Source organism: Pleurodeles waltl, chromosome 7, assembly GCF_031143425.1.
Source record: "Pleurodeles waltl isolate 20211129_DDA chromosome 7, aPleWal1.hap1.20221129, whole genome shotgun sequence".
NCBI lineage: Eukaryota > Metazoa > Chordata > Amphibia > Caudata > Salamandridae > Pleurodeles > Pleurodeles waltl.
This window is the reverse complement of record NC_090446.1, coordinates 1070709117-1070731027: the sequence shown is the minus strand read 5'-3', so window position 1 is coordinate 1070731027 and position 21911 is coordinate 1070709117.

Here is a 21911-nt window from a genome sequence, read left to right as displayed (position 1 = left end):
CACCCATACCCACACGACACGCACGCAGTCACCACCTACATACTTACACGCACACACGCCGACATACATGCCTACATCCACACACACAGTCATACACACACACCCACATTCAAACATACATGCACACATCCATACAGACATACCCACAGACATACACACACTCATTCCCATACACACAATACCCCGCAGGCATACACGCACTCACATACCCCCTCAACATACACACACGCACACCCCATTGCACCCACACAACACCCAACACCCCCCCACCCCCCTCCCCTCACGGACGATCGACTTACCTGGTCCGATGATCCTCCGGGAGGGGACGGGAGCCATGGGGGCAGTTCCGCCGACACCACACCACCAACAGAACACCGCCACGGCGAATCACAGCACGTGATTTGCTGGGCGGTGTTCTGTTGGCGTGGCAGTGGAGGTGGAACAACCTCCACTTCCCCGCCTCCCGCCAGTATGGCTGTTGGCGGCTCTCCGTCCGTAAAAGGACGGAGAGCTGCCAACAGTCATAATAGGCTGAGTGGCAAACTGCCACCACTGGCGGTCTTCCGCACGGCGGTCCCTCGGCGGTCTTTAAAAAAGACCGCTGAGGTCAAAATGACCCCCCAAGGCTTTCAGGAACTTTTACGTTTCCCTTTCCTCTCCTAGCAGGTTGGTGGAGAAGTACCCCTTATTTTCCTTTCTGGAGATCTTGGAGGCAATGATTCTAAAAGAGGAGGTTCTTGTTCAGCACAAAGCTGGACCCCCTGTTCTGCTCCAAATTCAGGAAGATCTGCTTTTGCCTGCTGCGGCTTCCTTCCACTTTGCTCTGTTTACTGAAATGATTGGGTACTACTTTGCAAAAGAGACAAATACAATTCAGAGTCAATGCTCTTTGGTATCGCCATGGCTGCAGTGTCTGCCTCACTGACAGACATGGTCGTGGGCTTTGATTAGGGTGGTGCTGTTGATGCAGGAGTGCTGTTCTCAGGTTTCTCCCCAGAGACAGGTGTGGCAGGCACACATTTCCCAAAAAAGGTTGCAGCCGGCACACCACTGGCGGAAAACTGCTTCTTCACACTGACCACTTTCTTGGGAGCAGCTTTGCTTTGGGCCCATCTTAAAGCTCTCAGTTGCAAATGGAACTAAGCTGCACAAGTAGATGAGATTAGTGGACTGAAATCATGGTACAGGCCTTCTCTTTAGCAGTACTGCAGGTGATATCTCTACTTCTCTTGTGCAACTGAAAGCAACCAAACAGGAAACAAAATTAGTTATTGAAACCTGGCATTGTTGCAGGTTGGAATCATGCAGACAAATGCAATATTAGTGTGGTTAGTTACTTCTGTGGTAAATACAAATGTATCCAAACATTGTGAAGTCAAACAACACCAATATATCATAAAATTTCATTTACAATCAGGCAACACAACATACAGATGTAACTATTTGCTTTATCTCCATATTTTAAAGGAGACACCTATAGCACAGTGGGGATAGTGTGTGCCGCAAACCTGTCAATTAAACAAGAGTAGAAGGCTGAAGCAAGCGGAAGGCAGTGGGCAACACACAGAAAGTTAGTGCTGCTTGACCCAACACATCACCTTCCATATTTATTCATATGAAGCATAAGTGGATTTGGGTAGAGTGTAATATACTCTCTTGCAATTGTTGAATGTGGCTTTGACTCTTGAGAGATAGTGCCTCAAGTATGTCATCTTACCACTCCTCTTCATAAGCAATGGTTATGAATAGTCTATTATTTTCTGTGCATCTTCTTATATAATTTATGCCATACTGTTTGTCCTGTTTGCATAAACAGCTGATTCAGAAGACACTGGGTGAAATCCACGCAATCCAATAAAATAGAGCTGGTGAGTATCAGCAGAGTTATCTTGTATGTCAAGCCTGTGTAAAATGGTCTCTGTAAGACACTAAGGGCCTCATTCTGAGGCTGGCGGGCGGCGGTAGCCGCCCGCCTGGCGGGAACCGCCAAATGGCCGCTCCGCGGTCGAAAGACCGCGGAGGCCATTCTGGTTTTCCCGCTGGGCTGGCGGGCGACCGCCAGAAGGCCGCCCGCCAGCCCAGCGGGAAAACCCTTCCCACGAGGAAGCCGGCTCCGAATGGAGCCGCCGGAGTGGGAAGGTGCGACGGGTGCAGTTGCACCCGTCGCGAATTTCAGTGTCTGAAAAGCAGACACTGAAATTCTTTGTGGGGCCCTCTTACGGGGGCCCCTGCAGTGCCCATGCCATTGGCATGGGCACTGCAGGGGCCCCAAGGGGCCCCACGACACCCCATACCGCCATCCTGTTCCTGGCGGGCGAACCGCCAGGAACAGGATGGCGGTATGGGATGTCGGAATCCCCATGGCGGCGCAGCAAGCTGCGCCGCCATGGGGGATTCCCCAGGGCAGCGGGCAGCGGGCAACCGGCGGGAGACCGCCGGATTTCCTCTTCTGACCGCGGCCAAACCGCCGCGGTCAGAATGCCCTGCGGGGCACCGCCAGCCTGTTGGCGGTGCTCCCGCATCCCCGGTCGGAATGACCCCCTAAGCATTGTTTTATCATCATCATCATCATTCAACTTTATTTCGGTAAGTAGAAACGTACCATAAAAGTACAGTACAAACAGTAACATTTAAAATTAAGGAACACTAAAAATACGTATACAATAAAAAAAAAAAAAATTTAAGTAAAAAAAGATTAAGATCCAAACAGAATATCAAAAGGCGAGTCTCTTGACAAAAAAGGGGGCCCCTCAACAAGGGACCAATTCCCAGGGTCCATAAATACTCAATAGTATGATGAGACAATATCTTTATGCTAAAAGCAAGGATGTTGAAATCAATCATCAGGAATCAATAAATATACATAAATAAATCTAAAAGTTAACTACCCAATCTTATTCTTTAAAATAGCTGATCTAAAACGCCATATTGCTTCGAGAAATTTTGCCACTGGTAAAACTACCTGGACAGATGAATCAGAGCTTAAAATTCTCTCAGCATGGAGATAAGACCTAACACCTATAGATTTACAAAGCGGAGTGATCCAAAGGGCTCTTTGTTTGTGATATGCATGACAATAGAAAAAAACATGTGAAGAGACTCTTCATTTTTACAACCCAACGGGTAAAACTTGGATCTATTGGTAGAACTAGGCCATTTGTGCGTTAAAGTGCATAAAGGGAGAGACCCTACTCTAAGTCTGACAAAAAGAGCTTGTGCAAATGGAGATAATACAATGTCCATGAAGGGCTCAAATTCATAATGACATTTAGCTGATAGGTAACTGTCAGACATAGACAGTGGGACAAGCTTAGCAAATTGCATAGTCTGGGCGTTGAGCCAAAAAGCATCCTTCAGTACCTGTGCAGCATTTTTAGGAATAGAAGATGGGTCCAGCCAATAGGACCCTAGACCAAGGTGAGTTAGAGACTGTTCGACATAAACACACCATTTGGTTTTAGTAATAATGTTACGGCCCACCGAATTAAGAAGCCCGCAACGAAATGGAGAGAGGGCGTCAGTTAACCAAAGCCGGATCCAGAATAGCAAGGGCCTTAAGGCAGCAATCTGCAAAATAGAAAAAAGATTTAGGTCTATTCGGATGGGCAGAGATGGAGTACTGAAGGGGACTTTTAGCAGCATTTTCAAGAATTGTTTTTCTGCCCTTGCCAAGTTCACCAAATTGGAATGGCCCCAGAGTTCAGCACCGTATAGGGCCCCCCCCGGCTTGAGATTTGTATATATTGAGGGCGGGAGACATTGCAAACTTGGGAGATCTAGAGGCCATGCCAAAGATGCGAGTCTTCCAATTTGATACCCAAGTAATCAAAGGTGCCCACTCTTTCCAGGGGAACACCTTCTAGGTATACCGGCCTCTTCATTTTGCGCCTATTGTCCCCAAAGACCATGTATTTTGTTTTTGCTGAGTTGATTTCCAACCCGTGGTCCTTGCAGAACTCCGTAAATCGAGAGAGCAATCTTGAAAGGCCCATAGCAGTTCGTGAGAGTAGCAGGGTGTCATCCGCAAACAAAAGGCAAGGGAACTTTTGCCCACCCAAACTTGGGGCATCACCGTGGGAATCTAAATGGTATGGAATACATGCATTAATAAACAACAAAAATAAGGTAGTCGCAAGAAAACACCCCGGCCTCACGCCACGGACTGTAGGAAAAGCTGAAGACAAACTACCAGCCGAACCCCAACGAACTCTAGCATAATTATCGGAATAAAGATCTTTAATAATGTTGATCATAGAACCCGGAACTCCAGTGATGCTCAGCATCTCCCAGAGCTTGGCACGCGGGGCAAGGTCGAACGCAGATTTCAGATCGACAAAGGCCACAAATAAGTGGCCTCGATCTGCGTCTACGATCTTCCACTTGATGGTAGTAAATCGGAAGACCTGATCGATGGTACTGACCTTGTCCCTAAATCCAGCCTGGAGATGACTTAAAACCTGATTTTTTGTTATCCAGTTTTTTAATCTGGATAGGAGCTGGAAGGAAAATATTTTTTGCAAGTTGTCTAATAGACTAATAGGTCTATAGTTCCCTGGGGAGCTCTTATCTCCTTTTTTGTGGATGGGGACAATAATTGCCACCTTCCACGAGTCCGGGTAAGATCGAGTTGACAAAACAGTATTTGATACCCTATTGCTGTACCGGGTCCATACAGATAAGTCCAATTTGTACAAATCCGAAGGGATACCGTCTGCACCAGGAGCCTTCCCTATTTTTTGAGCACAAATTGCCAGATCTGTTTCTTTTAATGTAAAAGGTGGGACCGCAGAAGAACACAATAAAAAGTCAGTAGGAGTATTGTCCAGATCCGGGCAAGACCAATACAGATCCCCAAAGTGAGAGAGCCAGGTTTCTGCATCAATGTGACACTCAGGAATAGAAGAAAGGGCAGGATCTTTACGTGAAACCAGAGACCAAAATAATTTGGCATCGCGAGCACTGGCCGCCTCCGCCAAACACTTCCATACATTTTCCTCGTATTTAAGTTTAGATAACTTGCACATAGAAACGTAGTTTCGTCTCGCCTGTACAGTGGCATCCCGGATCTTTAGTTTTAAAGCTTTGGACAAGAGGCTCTTAGCCTCCCGACAATCCTTGTCAAACCATTTGCAATTAAATGCAAGAGATTTCTTGTGATTTATAGGAGATTTAGAAAAAAGCTCCTTGAGATCCGCAAAAAGAGCCACATGAGAAGAAATGACTTCTAAGGGAGAAAAAACTGTAGATTCATCAAAGAGCTGGTGGCAGGAAACTAAGGCGCAAAACTTATCAATAAGCAAGTTCGATTTCAAAAACGAAGACCATCTCACCACGCGCCTATTGCTGGATAGTTCCAGCAGATCTTTGGAAGCATCCAAGGCATAAAGTAGAGCGTGCCCTTTAAAAAGAGTTGCGTTATATACAATTTGGAGAGGGGCATGGTCACTAGTACACCGGGATCCCACCTCTACATTGATTATAGAATGCCAGACTCGTAGATCAAAGATGGCGTAATCCAGGATACTACTATAAGAACCTCTAAAAAAGGTAGGTTTGGCAGGATTGTCGTTTGGAAATCGACCATTTCCAAAGCGGAGGCCGTATGTAACTGCAAGATCTATTATCTGCAGTGCCCTGGGGGGAGAAATACGTGATGCTGGTTGAATTAAAACCGGGGGAATATTCCACACTTCATCTTCGGCCTGGATAGATTCAGCGAAAGCTGAGTCAAATTCAATTTGGGCATTAAAATCGCCTGCGATAATAACATGATATTTAGAATGAAGTTCAGATAGGAGGTTGTGCAGCAGATGGATAGTGTCAGACTGGAGGTTGGAGGGACCTGGTCTGTTGTAGATGTTAATGCATAACACGGGAACACCTGAACTTGGCCAAATTGCTATTGCTAGAATATCGCAAGAATCAACAGCAATTTCCTTTACACCTGCCCACCTCAATCAACTTGACCCAAGTGCATAGACTCTCAATCGCCCTTCCCCTAGTGGACTGAATTGCCTTTTTAGTAAAACAGCAATAACCTTGCCTATACACACAGTGCTTGGACCAGGTTTCCTGGAACATGCATATGGAAAAAGAATCAACATAAGACCCCCACTCTGGATCGGATAATTTGTTCTTAATGCCAGCCATGTTCCAAGACAATAATTTCCCTGGTGTGATGCTACAATCTGACTTGGGCGAGACAGCCTCAAGAACTAAATTGGAGGTCACATTAGTGATACAAGATAAGGCCCCTGTAGTATTATCACCCATGCCAAGATGAGATCTTGGAAGTGACACTTCCTGTTGGTATGGAACGCTATATTTGCCAGAGATAGAATGGCGTAGTCAATCCACATCTGATGTGTCCCCTAGGCGAACGAGGTCTCGAATGTTCACACCTTTGATGTTGCAAACCATAGCAGCCCCATCACCGGGGGGAAGGCAACAAGCTGGGGGGGGGGCAACAGAAACAGGGACATTACAAGGAATTGGCATAGCCCTAGGTGGACAAGGGGATAAGTTCTTATGACCCAAAACAGGCAAGCTTTCTCTAAAAAATATGTCAGAGACCGGTCTTAGTATATTGCGTGCTTCCATCTGCAAGAGCCCCTTGACTAAAGCGGGGCTAGCAAGATTGAGTTTGATGGTGTCCCGCCCCCCAGGGTAACCTCGGACGCGTGAAGCGGAAACAATGTCAGCATGGATAATAGAGCCGCAACCCCTGGTGTGACAAATCCAATACGACACCTTGTTAATAAGAGAGGAAGTATCTTCCCTCATATGAGGTGGAAGTTGGGGTACATTGCACATGTCAATACAATTTGATTTGGACACGTGAAAAGAGTGAGCCCTAGGGTAGTCAAGGTTAAGATGAGCTGGAACTAAGGTCGAATGGTTTCTGTAATGAGGTCTATGGCTGGGACCCTTGTCAGCTTCCCATAGGAGTGGAAAAACTACTAGCAAATCAGCAGGGGCCGAAGAGCAAGGAACTTGTACTGGCACTGGGGGGCAAAGTGCATTGAGAGGTTAAATCAGGTTTTTTAAGAAGTTTTAAGACTTCAAACAGTAAACACTTCAGTTCCCCGACTTTGCGTTTCAAACCAGAGATCATTGTTAAAACGTCTTCGCTGGGAGGATCACAGTTAGGGTTAGGAACCACTGGAGGCAAAGACTGCTCGACACCCGCCAGATCTGGTTGGTCCAAAACAGAAAACCGATTTACACAAGGAATACCATTGAGGATGAGGTCGGAAGAAGTTACATCCAAGTTGGAACAGGAACCAGGCGAAGACGAAGGATTAGCCAAGCAAGTCAGGCTGGAGGAAGCAGGGACAAGGGCTGAGATTTTCAAAGTCTGTGCATCGATGGAATTGTTAGGACCAGTTGTGAAAAACGGAAGTAAAGATCCGGATTTCAGTCTCTTAAGGGCATTACCCTCTTTTTCCTTAAGAATAGATTCCACTTCCTCAATTAGGTTATCAATTTCTCTAGAAACGCAATTGGAGTGGATTTGCGTTGCCCTGTTAGATTTGGAAGATTTAGACTTAATTGAGGCTGGGTCGGGGCTAGAGCGTACCTTGCGCTTCCCCATACTGAGGGGAAAGAAAGAGACTCACTCAGCACCACTAACAGCACGAAAAACAAAATTTAGGAGATGTGTCTCCGCCCAGATATGGCACAGACCAGCCCAGCCCGGACCCTGATGAGCAAAGGACTGGACCACCCAAATAGTCCTTTGATGAGCGCGAACCGCAAAGGGGAGCTTGGCCCTGCCCCCTTATTCCATGAATAGTCCTTTGATGAGCGCAATCCCCCTTTGGTAAGGGTATTCACTTATCTTTAGTCTGACTGTCTGTGTCGCCAACAATGGATCTGTAGGGCCTCAAAGGGAGGGGTACCGTAGACTTCCGTTATCTTTTCATTAAGAGAGGGTGGTGTTCAGCCAAGTGCTGTCTCTACGTGCTGGACCCACTACATCGACACTGCTGTAAACTGCTGTAAACCACCTGCTGAACAGTGGAGCCCATTACCTGCTGAAAAATTACTCTTAGTGGGGCCGCAGGGACCAGACAAACCACTTGAGTTTGTTGTTGTGAAGAGATCTCCCCCGCAGCTCTCTCCGCTTTCTCCGCAACTCTGGCTGCCGGTATAAGGAGGTACCGCTGTGTCTCGCACTTAAATGTGCTTCACAGCGCTCGGGTGCCCCGCGGCGTCAGGGGCCAGGAGGGGTGTCGAGGTTTATCGCGGAAGGCAGGGGCTATGGCTGTTTCATTTTTACAAGTTCCGAAAGCAACGCCGCTGCCATTCGCGCATTCTGCTACCATCAGCCCTTGCGAGTCCGTCCTTCTGTTGCGTGTCCCAGCGTCAGCTCCGTTCTCCCAAATATTAGTCCAGAAGCATCGTTTTCACTCGTTAATTATGCCATGCTGTGCTGAAAACCTGGAATTTGGCCTTTGCACTTTAGTAATAAATGTATGAATGTTCATCTGTTATTACGCTTGCTCTTCATATTGAGTTAATGGGCCACTTTTATTTTCAATGATATGGTACATTTTCTGCAAGATCATCCATTATGGGGGTGTCTGTCCAGTGTCTAGCTAGTATGGGACACCAAGTACATGATTTTTCTATTGTAAGTGTAATGCAAGGGCAAAGACGTTTCATTTCATGGACTGATTTTTTATTCCACGGACTGTGATTGATTTACATTACATTTTACAAAATAACATTGTGCGGTATTCTCTCCAGTTGTGCGGTATTCTCTCCAGAGGTGTGCCACCTTTTAAAATTTGAGTGCAAGAGAACAAGGACAGAGTCAGAACTAGGTAAGAGTACTAGCCACTTATCTTAGATGTTCGGTTATCAGAGCAATCTGAGCAGCTTCACTAAGGGTGAAAGCTTTGGTGTATTTCATATGGCTCAGATCACTGACTGCCCAACTCACCTACTCCATAAAATCTGAATTACTATCGAAGTAATCAAAATGATTCAGATGGACTCTGTGAAATCCCTAAAGCATTATTAGAGAATTGGTCGGTTGGACAGTAATCATTTCATTGCTGGATTTCAAGTGTGGAGTTCTCAACTGCTTGCTGAAAAATGGTGTGATCATTGAGCACTTTTCTAGTTGTTCTGCCATGGTTAATTGGTATTAAGGATAAATAGCAAAGAAAGAAACTGAGAATAATTTCTGTGTTATGGTGGTTCATGTCTAGGAACAGTGGTGGTCCAGATAGCCATGACTGGTCCCCTTTAGCCATAACAAAAATACAAAATCGTAAACATGCCTCCTGAATCAAAAAAGTGTGTGTGCCTGTTGCTCAATTCCAGTATGGAGACTGTCTTGAACTTCTCACTAAAAGGTGGTTAAAGGAGCAAAGGCATTGGGATAACTAAGGGTCTGTGGTACTATTAAACTGTTCACATAAACTGGTTGCAATGTATGACCAGCATTTTTCTTACCAGTGTGGAATGTTGTTACTGGCCCATTTACTATTTCCAAATCCGAATGAATCATAATTAGATTTACCTCATTAATATTCATGCAGTAGTTTTGCAAATCACAACTCAATCTGATTGGACATAACCTTAGGGATGGTGGCCTGAAAGGGTCAGCAGGCCACCATGTCTCTGACGTTTTTAATTCAGTCCATTTTCCTTAAAGGAAACAGCTAAATTAAAAAGAAATGCTTGTTTTGGAAAGGTTTGTTTGAGAGTTTACAGTGGTGTCCAGCATCACTGCCTACTCCTCAACAAACCTTTTTTTAATTCATAAACGGGAACGGGTCCAATTGGGAGCCTTCATTTTGCAAACAGGCTACTACCCCACTTGGGAGCCATTAAACTTTTAATGTTTTGCACCTGGACTTCAGTTGCAAAACATTACTACATCTCATATCAAATTGGTATTGGAAGAGGTCTCTACAATACGCCTTTCCAAACACTGAATCAACTTAGAATCACTAACTTATTTTAGGAGTTGACAACATTTTATCGACTCCTAAAATAGGTTTCGTACATAGTTAAAAATAGTTGAAAACGGATATTTGTACTGTTGGCGAACTTAAAAATGTTTAGTCCACCTGGGCCTACATTTGCACAAGACAAGATGATCTTGTGAAGTGGCAGAAACAAAAGTGAAATAAAAGATTACATTTTCCCAGACTATTGACTTTCCCACTTTACTACATTTTGGTGAGTAAACTAAGATACTTGGTTCAGTCTTCAAATATGTAATATCCATTGTGTGAGTTGGGATTCAGTCCAGTTTTCTTATCACACATACTACAAGCTTTAAGCATGATTCTAAGGGTCAGATGTATCAAAAGGTTTTACCCATTCTGTGTCAATGAGAAAATGTCTTCATACATATGGCCCTACGTTCTTCCAATCTTGCAATAATGTACAGAGGACCAAAGACAAAAAAAATAATATTGTCCAAGCTCATACACCTTAGTCACATTCAGAGACCAGGATTAAACACAATCCCTCCTGGTTCTACAATTTCCAACCGCCCTCTTGTTCACACTTGATGTGAGGATAGTTATGATGGCAAGACACAAAGGAGGCTGTCCCCAGGGAAATGCCACTGTGTTGGGGGACTAACCCACATTTGAATACAGTGTTTATTATGAGACAAATTAAAGTGGTAAATGTGGGGCTCGAAGCAACATTACTGAATGCCATGGCTAAAACCTACCAACCAGTCCACATTAGAATGATGGTAGTGCAGATGTCTGCCCACCCTAGTGAATTGTGTGCCTTGTTGGGTTCCTGAAAAAATGTATTTGACCTGCACTTACTACCTACATTCAGTTTGTTTTGAACTCATATTTGGCAGATAAGCGAAAAACGCCTGTAGAAACAGAGAGGCCCATTGTCTATTTCACAGGGCAGATTGTGGTTACAGGGCAGGATCCTGTGTGGGTACTACAATTTACCACTGGTGTCATAGGGCCCAATATACAGTAACCCTACTGCAGAATAACCACATAAATCCCATTGTACACCTACCTCATTACGGGCAATGAGAGCAAGAAGTTAGGGCTAATTAGTGGCAGCAGAAATTGCATTGAGATACAGTATGATGGGGAATCACACTCAATAAACTCAATGTCTGTCCAGAGCTATAACAGTAGTGTCTTGATGCTCTTTGGTTTAATAATTAGATATGCATTCATTCATCTGCCACATATTTGAATCCCAGTTGTTAACTCACTATTTCATTCTTCTAATGTAAATAAAATGAGAATACTATGGGCTTGCTTTAGATTTAGGTGGATGGGTCACTCTATCACAACGGTGACAGGTATCCCGTCTGCCAAAATCTAAATTCCAAAGAAAACAATAGGATTTAGATTTCGGCGGGCAGGATATCCGCCACCGTTGTGACAGAGTAACCCCTCCACTATCTAAATCGAAATCAGGCACTAATTATTTACTACTAAGTAACTTCTCAAAGTGAATGTGTGCTTTATAAATGTATAATTATTTTAGAAACTAGGGGCTTGAATGAGAGACCAAAATGAGATAAAGAATCAAAATATAGTTCTACTTATAGTCATCTCCACCACCAACAATAATTTGATACCTCTATTCAGAAAGTGACCTGTGACGTGATAACGGAAAGTTGGCCATGTGATAGTTTTCTCATGTCCACTACATAGCCCAAATCCATTGTACACAAGACAAGACCATGCCCTTGAATTTCCACTAATTTGGCTTGGATGCCCATTTAGGATACATATTATTCAAGTGATTGGTGTAGCTAAAGTAGCTAGATCCTTGCTAATCCTTCTAGTCTGACCAATTATCTTTTTTCATGATTCTGCACCTTTCATGAAACTCTTGTTTGAGCACTGCTAGAAGAAATCCACCCACCCTCTGAAAAGGAAAACTTCTTTGTGGTATTGGCCATGTGTTGAATTGAAGTTTATGCCCATTGTAAGGGTGAACAGAATCGAAAAGATTCATGAGGAGTGAAAAAACATTTCTGTTAAAAGACTTCCAAGAGTTCAGCTGACAGAGTTCATCAGTTTCGTCTACAGCATCCACAGTTTCTCTTAGGCTAGACTTAAACAAACGGCTTAGTTAGGGTTCAAAGCTGTCTTTTACCACACATTCTAGCCTAATGAGTTCTACAATACTAATTTCTCTGTACTTGGGGAGAGCACTAGCAACCACCTCTGCTTTTAAATAACTCTTTTCAAGTAACATTGACTTTTGAGGTTGTTCAAAGTAATAGTTTCCCCCGGAAATACTCAGAAATAAAAGGTTTTTGTTCAGTGAACAGCAAAAATGCATTGTATGATGTGAAATGACGCTTAAATTGCAGCATTTTTCCCAACATTTTCCAGAGATTCAAAAAATAACACACCTGCCAAACTAGTGTCCTAACATTGCCCCCCTCAGCACAGTACACTGACTTGGTCCTGAGGTGAGTGGGGCCCCTCCTTGTACTTTGCATGGGGGCTCCCTCAAGTTTCCTTATACCACTGCACCAAACACCTTCCTTTGATTTATGTTACTTGGGGTCATGTCTCCCAAACTATATACTTCTAGCTATGGATCTGTTTGGTTCAAGGTAAGGTCATAAGGACAGACACGTCGAGAGTCATCTTTGGAGAAACCCAAGGCGAAACAACGCAGTGATTAATTGTGCCAGCCCTAAAATGAAACAAAAATGGCCCCTCCCACATTCTCATTTTCATGTAAAGTATGGCTCCGTACCAAAACTGCTTTTTCAATTTACATAATTGCACATAGTGGTTTTGCGACATTCAGTGCTCTCCCTGCACACTAACCTCTTCTCGAGGTAAAGGGATTTCACAGCCCTTTTATTCTCCTTATGGAAGATAGCAGCACATGAAACAGCTCCAGACAGCCAAGATCTTTTAAGAATGATTCAACATGTTATCTCAGGGATGGCTGAACCCTTATCTAGTTGAAGACAGTCTCTGATAATATCCCTATTCAATCTAAACTCAGGGTTAACCAACAGTAGAATTGGGGCTAGTTTATTGCGGTACTCCAGAAGGACAAGCCTAGTTCACCATGACAAATACAATGCAAGCTGGAGTGGGTTAGTTCAGTAAATGTCTGCAAATATTATTTTCCTCTAGCTGTAATGGGTTGATGTTAGTGTAAGACCAGACTCCTGCATCATAACATGCAGTAGAAGCACACTGGGAACTATAAATGGATTTAAGGGGGCCAAGGCCTTGTGACCCACTGGTTAGGGAAGACTCAAGAGTGTATCTACTGCCGTGATAGCTTGTGCATACTGACTGAAATTAGAGCACCCCATGTCTCTGAGCTGTCATTACACCCAAATAAGGGTAATTGTGCAAGCTATTTGCTGCCCGGCACATGTTGTATACGGTACCCTGCTGTGTTTTCTAGGGCCGCAGACCTTAAAAAGTGATTTACTAGACGGGTGACGCAGGACACTGTGGTGGAGTTGCATAAACACACACGTAGATGATAGCCGAGGGAAGAGGGCCAAGAGCAGAGGATGCAATCTGTGGATTCGAGCCTCAAGCTGCAAAAAAACTCTGATTGTGAGTGGTCTTTGAAACGGTCATGAGTGGGCCTGCACAGAGACCTGAGTGGCCTGACTAGGAAAGCAGGGAGTGAGCAGTGAGCACTGTTTGGCAGGCTGGAGTCTCATCAGAGATGCCACCACAGAAGCATGTGGTGAGATGAGGCTTCAAAGCTGCTGCCCTAATGCCTTAAATGCCGCCCCCACATTGTGGTTGTTGCCCAAGATGCCCAAGCTAAAGGTGCCCATGTTGATTGAGTGATCCACTGAGTCATTCTGCATGTCTTACCCCACTCACACTCCTCTACAGTGTCATAGTGTTACAGGGGTCATTAGGTTTAAGAGGATTGGGCAGAAGTACAGGCATGGACACTGGTAAATAGACAGCAGCAACACAGTAATGCAACAGATGCTGAAAAAGTCCTGGAAACTTTGGAGGAGCTCACATATAGTTGTTGCATGTACTTGGTGTGGACCTGCCTGCCTAGGCCTGATGGGGGATCAGTATTTAAAGGCAAAGAAGTACCTGGGCAGTAAGGTGTACCAAGGAGTAACAGGGGTTACTAAGGAGAATCAATGACTACCAAGAGTAACTAAGGAGAGATGATCATAAAACTGAAGTGAGGTGGGACATGGTGAGCAGGTGGTGTGTGCTTACTGGGTGTGGCTTGTGGCTTGACAGTCCAATGCTACTAGCCTTTACACAGTATATCAAGTGAAATTATTTTGGACACTTTTCGGGCATTGTTAATAGAGATTAAACTAAAGTGGACACACCCGGTTAATCATAGCAACCGAGGTGTAATTAGGAATAATACCAGGAGAAAAGGCTAGTTTCATATGGCCATATTCATTGCCACCGTGACTGGCAAAATGAAATGTAGTTTCTGACCCCTAGGCGGGCTTATAACCATCTGCTAAAAACCAAGGAACTTAATGAACAGTGTTTGTTATAGAAGAAATTGAAGCAGCCAGCAGCCGAGAAGAACTCCAAGTACTTTTGGAGACTAGTTAGTAATGTTGAAAGGGGAAACACCAACCAGATAAGCTATCATATTGGCCCAAAGGACTGAAAATATCACTTTAACAGCCTGTTTAGAGAGGAAATTGAGGGGATAACAGGACAGATGTCAGATCATGATTGTGAGAGCAAGTTCACCGGCCAAAGCCAGTTTGCCTGATTACAAATTTTAAGACCGGAAGTTGAGTGAACACTCCAGTCTATGAAAAAAATAAGGTGCCTGGTCCAGATGGCGTACTCTTAGACATATTCCTGATGGACCCAAGCTACTGGTACTTGGTCTTGACAAAGGTCTTTATCACTGCCATAAACAGAGGCTGTATACCCGCTTGCTGTTGTTCAGCAAGTTATATACCAAAATATTAAAAAGGTAGCAGAGGTCATCTAACAAATTATAGCCCAATCTCCCTCCTTGATGGAGTGGGGCAAATATTCGGGATGGTACTTCTTCATACGCTTCAAGGCATGGTAGATTGTGGGAACCTACTGACAGAGTTACAGGCTGGTTTCAAGGCAAACATTAGGATAGTTGAGAAGACATGTAGCTTACATCTGGTGTGTTGTAAATATATGGTTATTCATAAAACCTCACTGTACCTAACTTTTATTGACCTGAAGTCAGCCTTTGACCTCGTTGACTGCCATTAATTATGGGAGGCACTAAAGTGATTTGGGGTTGAAAGTCTTTTACCACAAATTACATAAGGTTTACATAAGGATAATAATGCACTTGTACGCTATGGGAAAATGGGGAAGTGCACTGCACCATTTCCAATTGGAAAGGGGGTAAGACAAGGGTGTATATTAGCCCCACAACAGGTCACCTTATTTATAAATGATGTAGTAAAATATAATTTGGAAACACCCATTGATGTCCCAAAAAGTGTAGGTAACAATGGCCTAATCCTCCTCTTTGCTGATGATGTGGTATTAATTACCAGGACAGAGAATGCCAATCATAAATAGTTGACCAGGTTCATGGATTATTGTAATACTAAAGGCCTGGCCATTAACATTACTAAAACAAAGGCAATGCACACATCCTCAGCATTTAAAAGAAAGATTATCTTGGCATTCGTCTGAATAATAAATGAAATTGGAAAGATCATGTAAATAAGGCATCCATTACCCTGCAACAAAGAAGCTGAGCAGTACTTAAGTTTAGATATAAGGCAGGCCCCAGCACTTAAATATTATGCTGCAAATTTACAAACAAAAGGTGGTAGCTGCTGCCTTATATGGAGCCAAGATATGGGGGCATGAGAAACTGGAGAAATATCATTTCTAGATAGTTTTTGAGCCTAGGATATGTTACCCCCATGATTCCCGTCTTTGCGGTATTGGATGTAGTCTCCATCATTGATCAGGCTAGAATCAAGCCTGAACTATATTGGATTAGACTAATCAAAAACACAAGGGTCAGCAGTCATTTAACCCCTTCTGTGCCGGGGACGTAATGGTTACGTCCACTGGCAAAGTGCTCCTGTGCCGAGGACGTAACCATTATGTCCTCGGCATTGAGCTCAAAGGGAGGGCTAGCGCTCCCTCTGTGAGCTTCCCTCCCACCCCCCCAATGCATGGATGGAAGGGGAAGCCCTTCCCCTTCCACCCCCAACCATCCCTGACCCTCCCAGTGACGTCTGATGATGTCAGCACGCAAATCAGAGGCCACTTCCCCATCGCACTGGAAGCTTCTAGCGCGTGTGATGGGGGCCTGAGAGGCTTCAAAGGGAAGGAAAGGAATTTCCTTCCCTTTGAAGTCTCTCAGAGCATTTCAGAAGCCGGATTGTAAAGCGATCCGGCTTCTGAAATGCCTACTAGACACCAGGGATTTATTTTTCAACAGAAACTGGCATAAGGGGAGTGACCCCTTGGGCAAGGGTCGCTCCACATGGGGGCAATTTTTTTCAAGGCCTTTTCTGCCCCCCCCCCCGGGGCAGATCGGCCTAATGTTATTAGGTCGATCTGCCCCCAGGGGGGACAGAAATCACTGGGCGCCAGGGATCACTTTTTTTTTTTTCTTTTTTATTTTAGAGTTGGGGAGTGACCCCTTAAGCAAGGGTCACTCCCCTAGGGGGCACATTATATTTAGGCCATTTCTGACCCCCCTGGGGGCAGATCCCCCTATTTTTATGAGCCCAGTCTGCCCCCAAGAGGGGCAGAAACCACTAGGCACTAGGGAGGTTTTCTTAATGGCGAATTCACTGAATGGGAGCGACCTCATAGGCAAGGGTTGCTCCTGGGGGGGGGAATTTATTTTAGGCCTATTGTTATTAGGCCAATCTGCCCCCAGAGGGGCAGAAACCACTTAGGCACCAGGGATTGAGGTTTGTGTATGTGTGTGTTTTCTTTAGTGGGGCAGCCCCTTGGGTAAAGGTCGCTCCCCATGGGGACACGTTACTGTTGGCGCTATCTGCCCCCCTTGAGGGCAGATTGGCCTATTTTTGGATGGCCCATCTGCCCCCAAGTCGGGGCAGAAAGCCCACCAGAGACCAGGGAAGTTTTTTTGTCCAAAATAGGGGCCAAAGCTGTTCTGCCCACTAGTGGGCAGATGGGGCAATTACCCCTGATCCACATCCCGGGGGCAGAAAGTCTACTAGATGCCAGGGAATAAAAAAAAAAAGAAAACAGTGGGGTGGTGGCAATCAACCAGTATGGGCCTGGGTATTCCCCCACCCAACTGAAGGGGGTAACAGTCTTTCAGCTCTCCCCAGCACTCTTAAACATCTTATCCCACAGCAAGCAAAAAGACATTTGATTATTTTGGGTTTTGGTTTTAAATGTTGGCCATTAGAGCTTGGCTAACTCTCAAAATTGTCCCACTTGGGATGGTGAGGGCTGCACTTTATGGACATTGGGATGCTGCCATGTAGAAAACTCCATAAGATCTAGACACATCTGAAAACTAAACATCCGGGTGATTCCAGATCACATATTTTTCCCACGTTTTTGTGATGGAACCTTCAGGAATCTGCAGGAATCCACAAAATTCCTACCACCCATCATTGTCTCATCTATACCGATAAAACTTCTGTTGCACTTGTCAGCCTAAACATTTTTTTTTTCAAACTGCCCTTTTGGACCCGCTTTGGTTCCCCTTTCTATTTTGACATGTTTTTGGCTCTTCCGTGTCACAAGCACTTGGCCCACCTATCATTTTTACCGGGAAACTAAGGGGAACGTTTGATGGCATGAAATTTGCCCTGCTGTGGTGATCCCACACAGAAATGTGGGGAAAATGTGATTTTTCAGCTAAATTTGAGGTTTGCTGAGGATTCTGGGTAAGAAAACATTGGGGGATCCATGCAAGTCACACCTCCCTGGACACCCTTGGGTGCTTAGTTTTCAGAAATGTCTGGGTTTGGTAGGTTTCCCTAGATGGCTGCTGAGCCCAGGACCAAAAACGAAGGTGCCCCCGCAAAAACAGTTAGTTTTGTATCTTATGATTTTGATGTGTCCAGATAGTGTTTTGGGGCATTTCCTTTCACGGGTAGTAGGCCTACCCACAAAAATGAGGTACCATTTTTATCGGGAGACTTGGGGGAATGGTGGGTAGAAGGAAATTTGTGGGTCCTCTCTGATTCCAGAACTTTCTGTCACCAAAATAAGAGGAAAAAGTGTTTTTGGCCCACATTTTGAGGTTTGCAAAGGATTCTGGGTAACAGAACCTGGTCAGAGCCCCACAAGGCACCCCATCTTGGATTCCCCTAGGTGTCTAGTTTTTTCATAAATGCCCAGGTTTGCTAGGTTTCCCTAGGTGCCGGCTGAGCTAGAGGCCAAATTCCACAGCTACGCACTTTGCAAAAAACAGCTCTGTATTTTTTGTGAAAATGTGATGTGTCCACGTTGTGTTTTGGGGCATTTCGTGTCACGGCCACTAGGCCTACCCCCACAAGTAAGGTACCATTTTTATTGGGAGACTTGGGGGAACGCTAGGTGGAAGGAAATTTGTTGCTCCTCTCTGATTCCAGAACTTTATGTCACCGAAATGAGAAGAAAAAGTGTTTTTTTGGCAACATTTTGAAGTTTGCAAAGGATTCTGGGTAACAGAACCTGGTCCGAGCCCCACAAGTCTCCCCATTTTGGATTCCCCTAGGTGTCTAGTTTTCATAAATGCACAGGTTTGCTAGGTTTCCCTAGGTGCCGGCTGAGCTAGTGGCCAAAATCCACAGGTAGGCACTTTACAAAAAACAGCTCTGTTTTCTTTGTGAAAATGTGATGTGTCCACATTGTGTTTTGGGGCATTTCCTGAAGCTGGCACTAGGCCTACCCACTCAAGTGAGGTACCATTTTTATCGGGAAACTTGGAGGAACACAGTATAGCAAAACAAGTGTTATTGCCCCTTGTCTTTCTCTACATTTTTTCCTTCCAAATGTAAGACAGTGTGTAAAAAAGACGTTTATTTGAGAAATGCCCTGTAATTCACATGCTAGTATGGGCACTACGGAATTCAGAGGTGTGCAAATAACCACTGCTTCTCAACACCTTATCTTGTGGCCATTTTGGAAATACAAAGGTTTTCTTGATATCTGTTTTTCACTTTTTATATTTCAGCAAATGAATTGCTGTATACCCGGTATAGAATGAAAACCCATTGCAAGATACAGCTCATTTATGGGCTCCGGGTAGCTAGGATTCTTGATGAACCTGCAAGCCCTATATATCCCCGCAACCAGAAGAGTCCAGCTGGCGTAACGGTATATTGTTTTAAAAAATCTGACATCGCAGGAAAAAGTTACAGAGTAAAACGTGGTAAAAAATTGCCATTTTATTTACCTCAATTTCAATATTTATTTTATTTCAGCTGTTATTTTCTGTAGGAAACACTTGTAGGATCAACACGAATTACCCCTTGCTGAATTCAGAATGTTGTATACTTTTCTGAAATGTTTAGCTTTCTGGGATCCAGCATTGGTTTCTCACCCATTTCTGTCACTAACTGGAAGGAGGCTGAAAGCACAAAAAATAGTAAAAATGGGGCACGTCCCAGTAAAATGTCAAAATTGTGTTGAAAAATGGGGTTTTCTAACTCAAGCTTCCCTGAAAGCTGGGAAGATGGTGATTTTACCACCACAAATCCTTTGTTGATGCCATTTTCAGGGGAAAAAAACATGAGTCTTCTTCTGCAGGCCTTTTTTCCAATGTTTTTGAAAAAAAAAAAAATTTCGCTGTATTTTTGGTCTTCTTCAGGGGAACCCACAAAGTCTGGGTACCTATAGAATCCCTAGGATGTTGAAAAAAAAGGATGCAAATTTGGCATGGGTAGCTTATGTGGAGAGAATTTATGAGGGCCTAAGCACAAACTGCCCCAAACAGCCAAAAAAGGCCTGGCACAGGCGGGGGAAAAATCCCTGGCAGCAAATAGGTTAAAAGCCTTAGAGGAGGTGAATATGAGCTTTAAAGAGCATGCCTGGTCTGTGCATAAAAAGAAATGGATAATGGTTATATACCTGAGTAAACTGTGGAAATATTTTGGACAGGTGGGGCCTGATACAGCAGATTTAGTCAAAAAGCATTATTACGCTCTTTTAAGGAATGTTAAAAGCCAGGAAAATGCGACCAGGAGGCTTAACAGCCTGATATCTTAGGTGTAGGACTGAGGTAATGTGTAAAGACTACCTGGATAAAATACAGCCTAAGCAAAGAAGGCAGATATACATTTTGTTTAGACTAGGAATATTTGTAACAAGGTCTTACCTCGTAAAAACTAAACAGCTAATGGAGGATGACTCGTTATGCAATTGCTCTGCGTGGGTAGGTGGGGTGATACTGTAACCCACCTGCTACTGTTCGTACAAAACTTGTATGCATCCAAACCAGGTGGCTTTTCGCTGGAGTCATAAAGGATCAGTAGCGTGACAGATGCAATTGCATTATGCAACAGGATAGATAGGTAGAATATTGTTTACATTGTATCAGCCTGTTGTGTGGTTCTTGGCTGGTTGTTAAACAATTAGCTGAAACATCTAAAACCCTTGCACCAGATACTGCTCTCAGACTGATATGAAGTCGGATGCAGTGCAGCCAGCCATGATACATGTGGGAAATATTGTAACAGGATTGGATGCATCCGTTTTATATCAACAAAAATAATCTAACTGTGGTAAAATGAGCTGCGTGAACAACTCTCTTTAAGTATTTTCACACTTTCTTATAGTATGCACATCACTTCAACCTAGTTTGATGTTTTTTAGCTTAGGCACTTTTGAACTCTTAGCATTCTATATCAAGCGGCGCACCAGTTGGTGGACAGTACGCAGAGCCAAGTCTGATGTTTACTACACTAAAGGCCAGATGTAGGAAGCCTTTTGCGCCTCGCAAACGGCGAAAAACGCAGTTTGCGAGGCGCAAAAGGCCTTACGCGATGCAGAGTCACATTTTGCGAGTCGGTACCGACTCGCAAAATGTGATTCCGACTCGCAAATAGGAAGGGGTGTTCCCTTCCTATTTGCGACCGCATCGCGATGTTGAGTTGCTTTGTGACTACGAAAGCGGTCGCAAACCAACTCGCAGTTACCATCCACTTGAAGTGGATGGTAACTCATTCGCAAAAGGGACCCCCTTCTCCTTTGTGAATGCCATAAAAAAGTATTTTTCAGAGCAGGCAGTGGTCCTTTCCTTTAAGGAAAACGGGCTGCAAAAAGAAAAAAAAAACTGCTTTATTTAAAAGCAGTCACAGACATGGTGGTCTGCTGTTTCCAGCAGGCCACCATCCCTGTGAGTGCCTAGACTCGCTATATGGTCGCAAACTGCGACCCACCTCATTAATATTCATGAGGTGGGTCTTTGCGACCCCATAGCAAGTCGCAGAAGGTGTCTGAGACACCGTTCTGCATTTCATTTTGCGAGTTGCAAATTGCGAGTCGCTAGTACTCGCAATTTGCAACTCGCAAAATGAAACCTACCTACATCTGGCCCTAAGCACCTTATCACTGCTAGCACATAATATCAAGCAGTGCTTCGGGTGGGGACAGTATGCAGAGTCATGTCACAAAGCAGATTTATTGCCTTGGGTAGGCTTCACTCAAGAAGCCACAAAAGTCTTGTATGCCTGGGTGTGTTAGCAATGCCCAATATAGACAGTAGTAGAGACGAACTGTGATAGTCTATGAAACATCTGCTTTTTATAGTAGCTCTCCCCTTATGTCTCTGCCTTAACTAGCTTTCAATCCATTAGAGTACTGTTTGTCTTTTTAACTTTTTTATTCATTCTTCCTCTCCATTTTAACGCCTAAATGAAGTATTTTATACCATGTATATCAACAAAGGACAAGTTGATTTTATTCATACTATTATATGGAGCACTTTATGAAAATATTTTTCTTGTATTTAAGTAGGAAATGTAT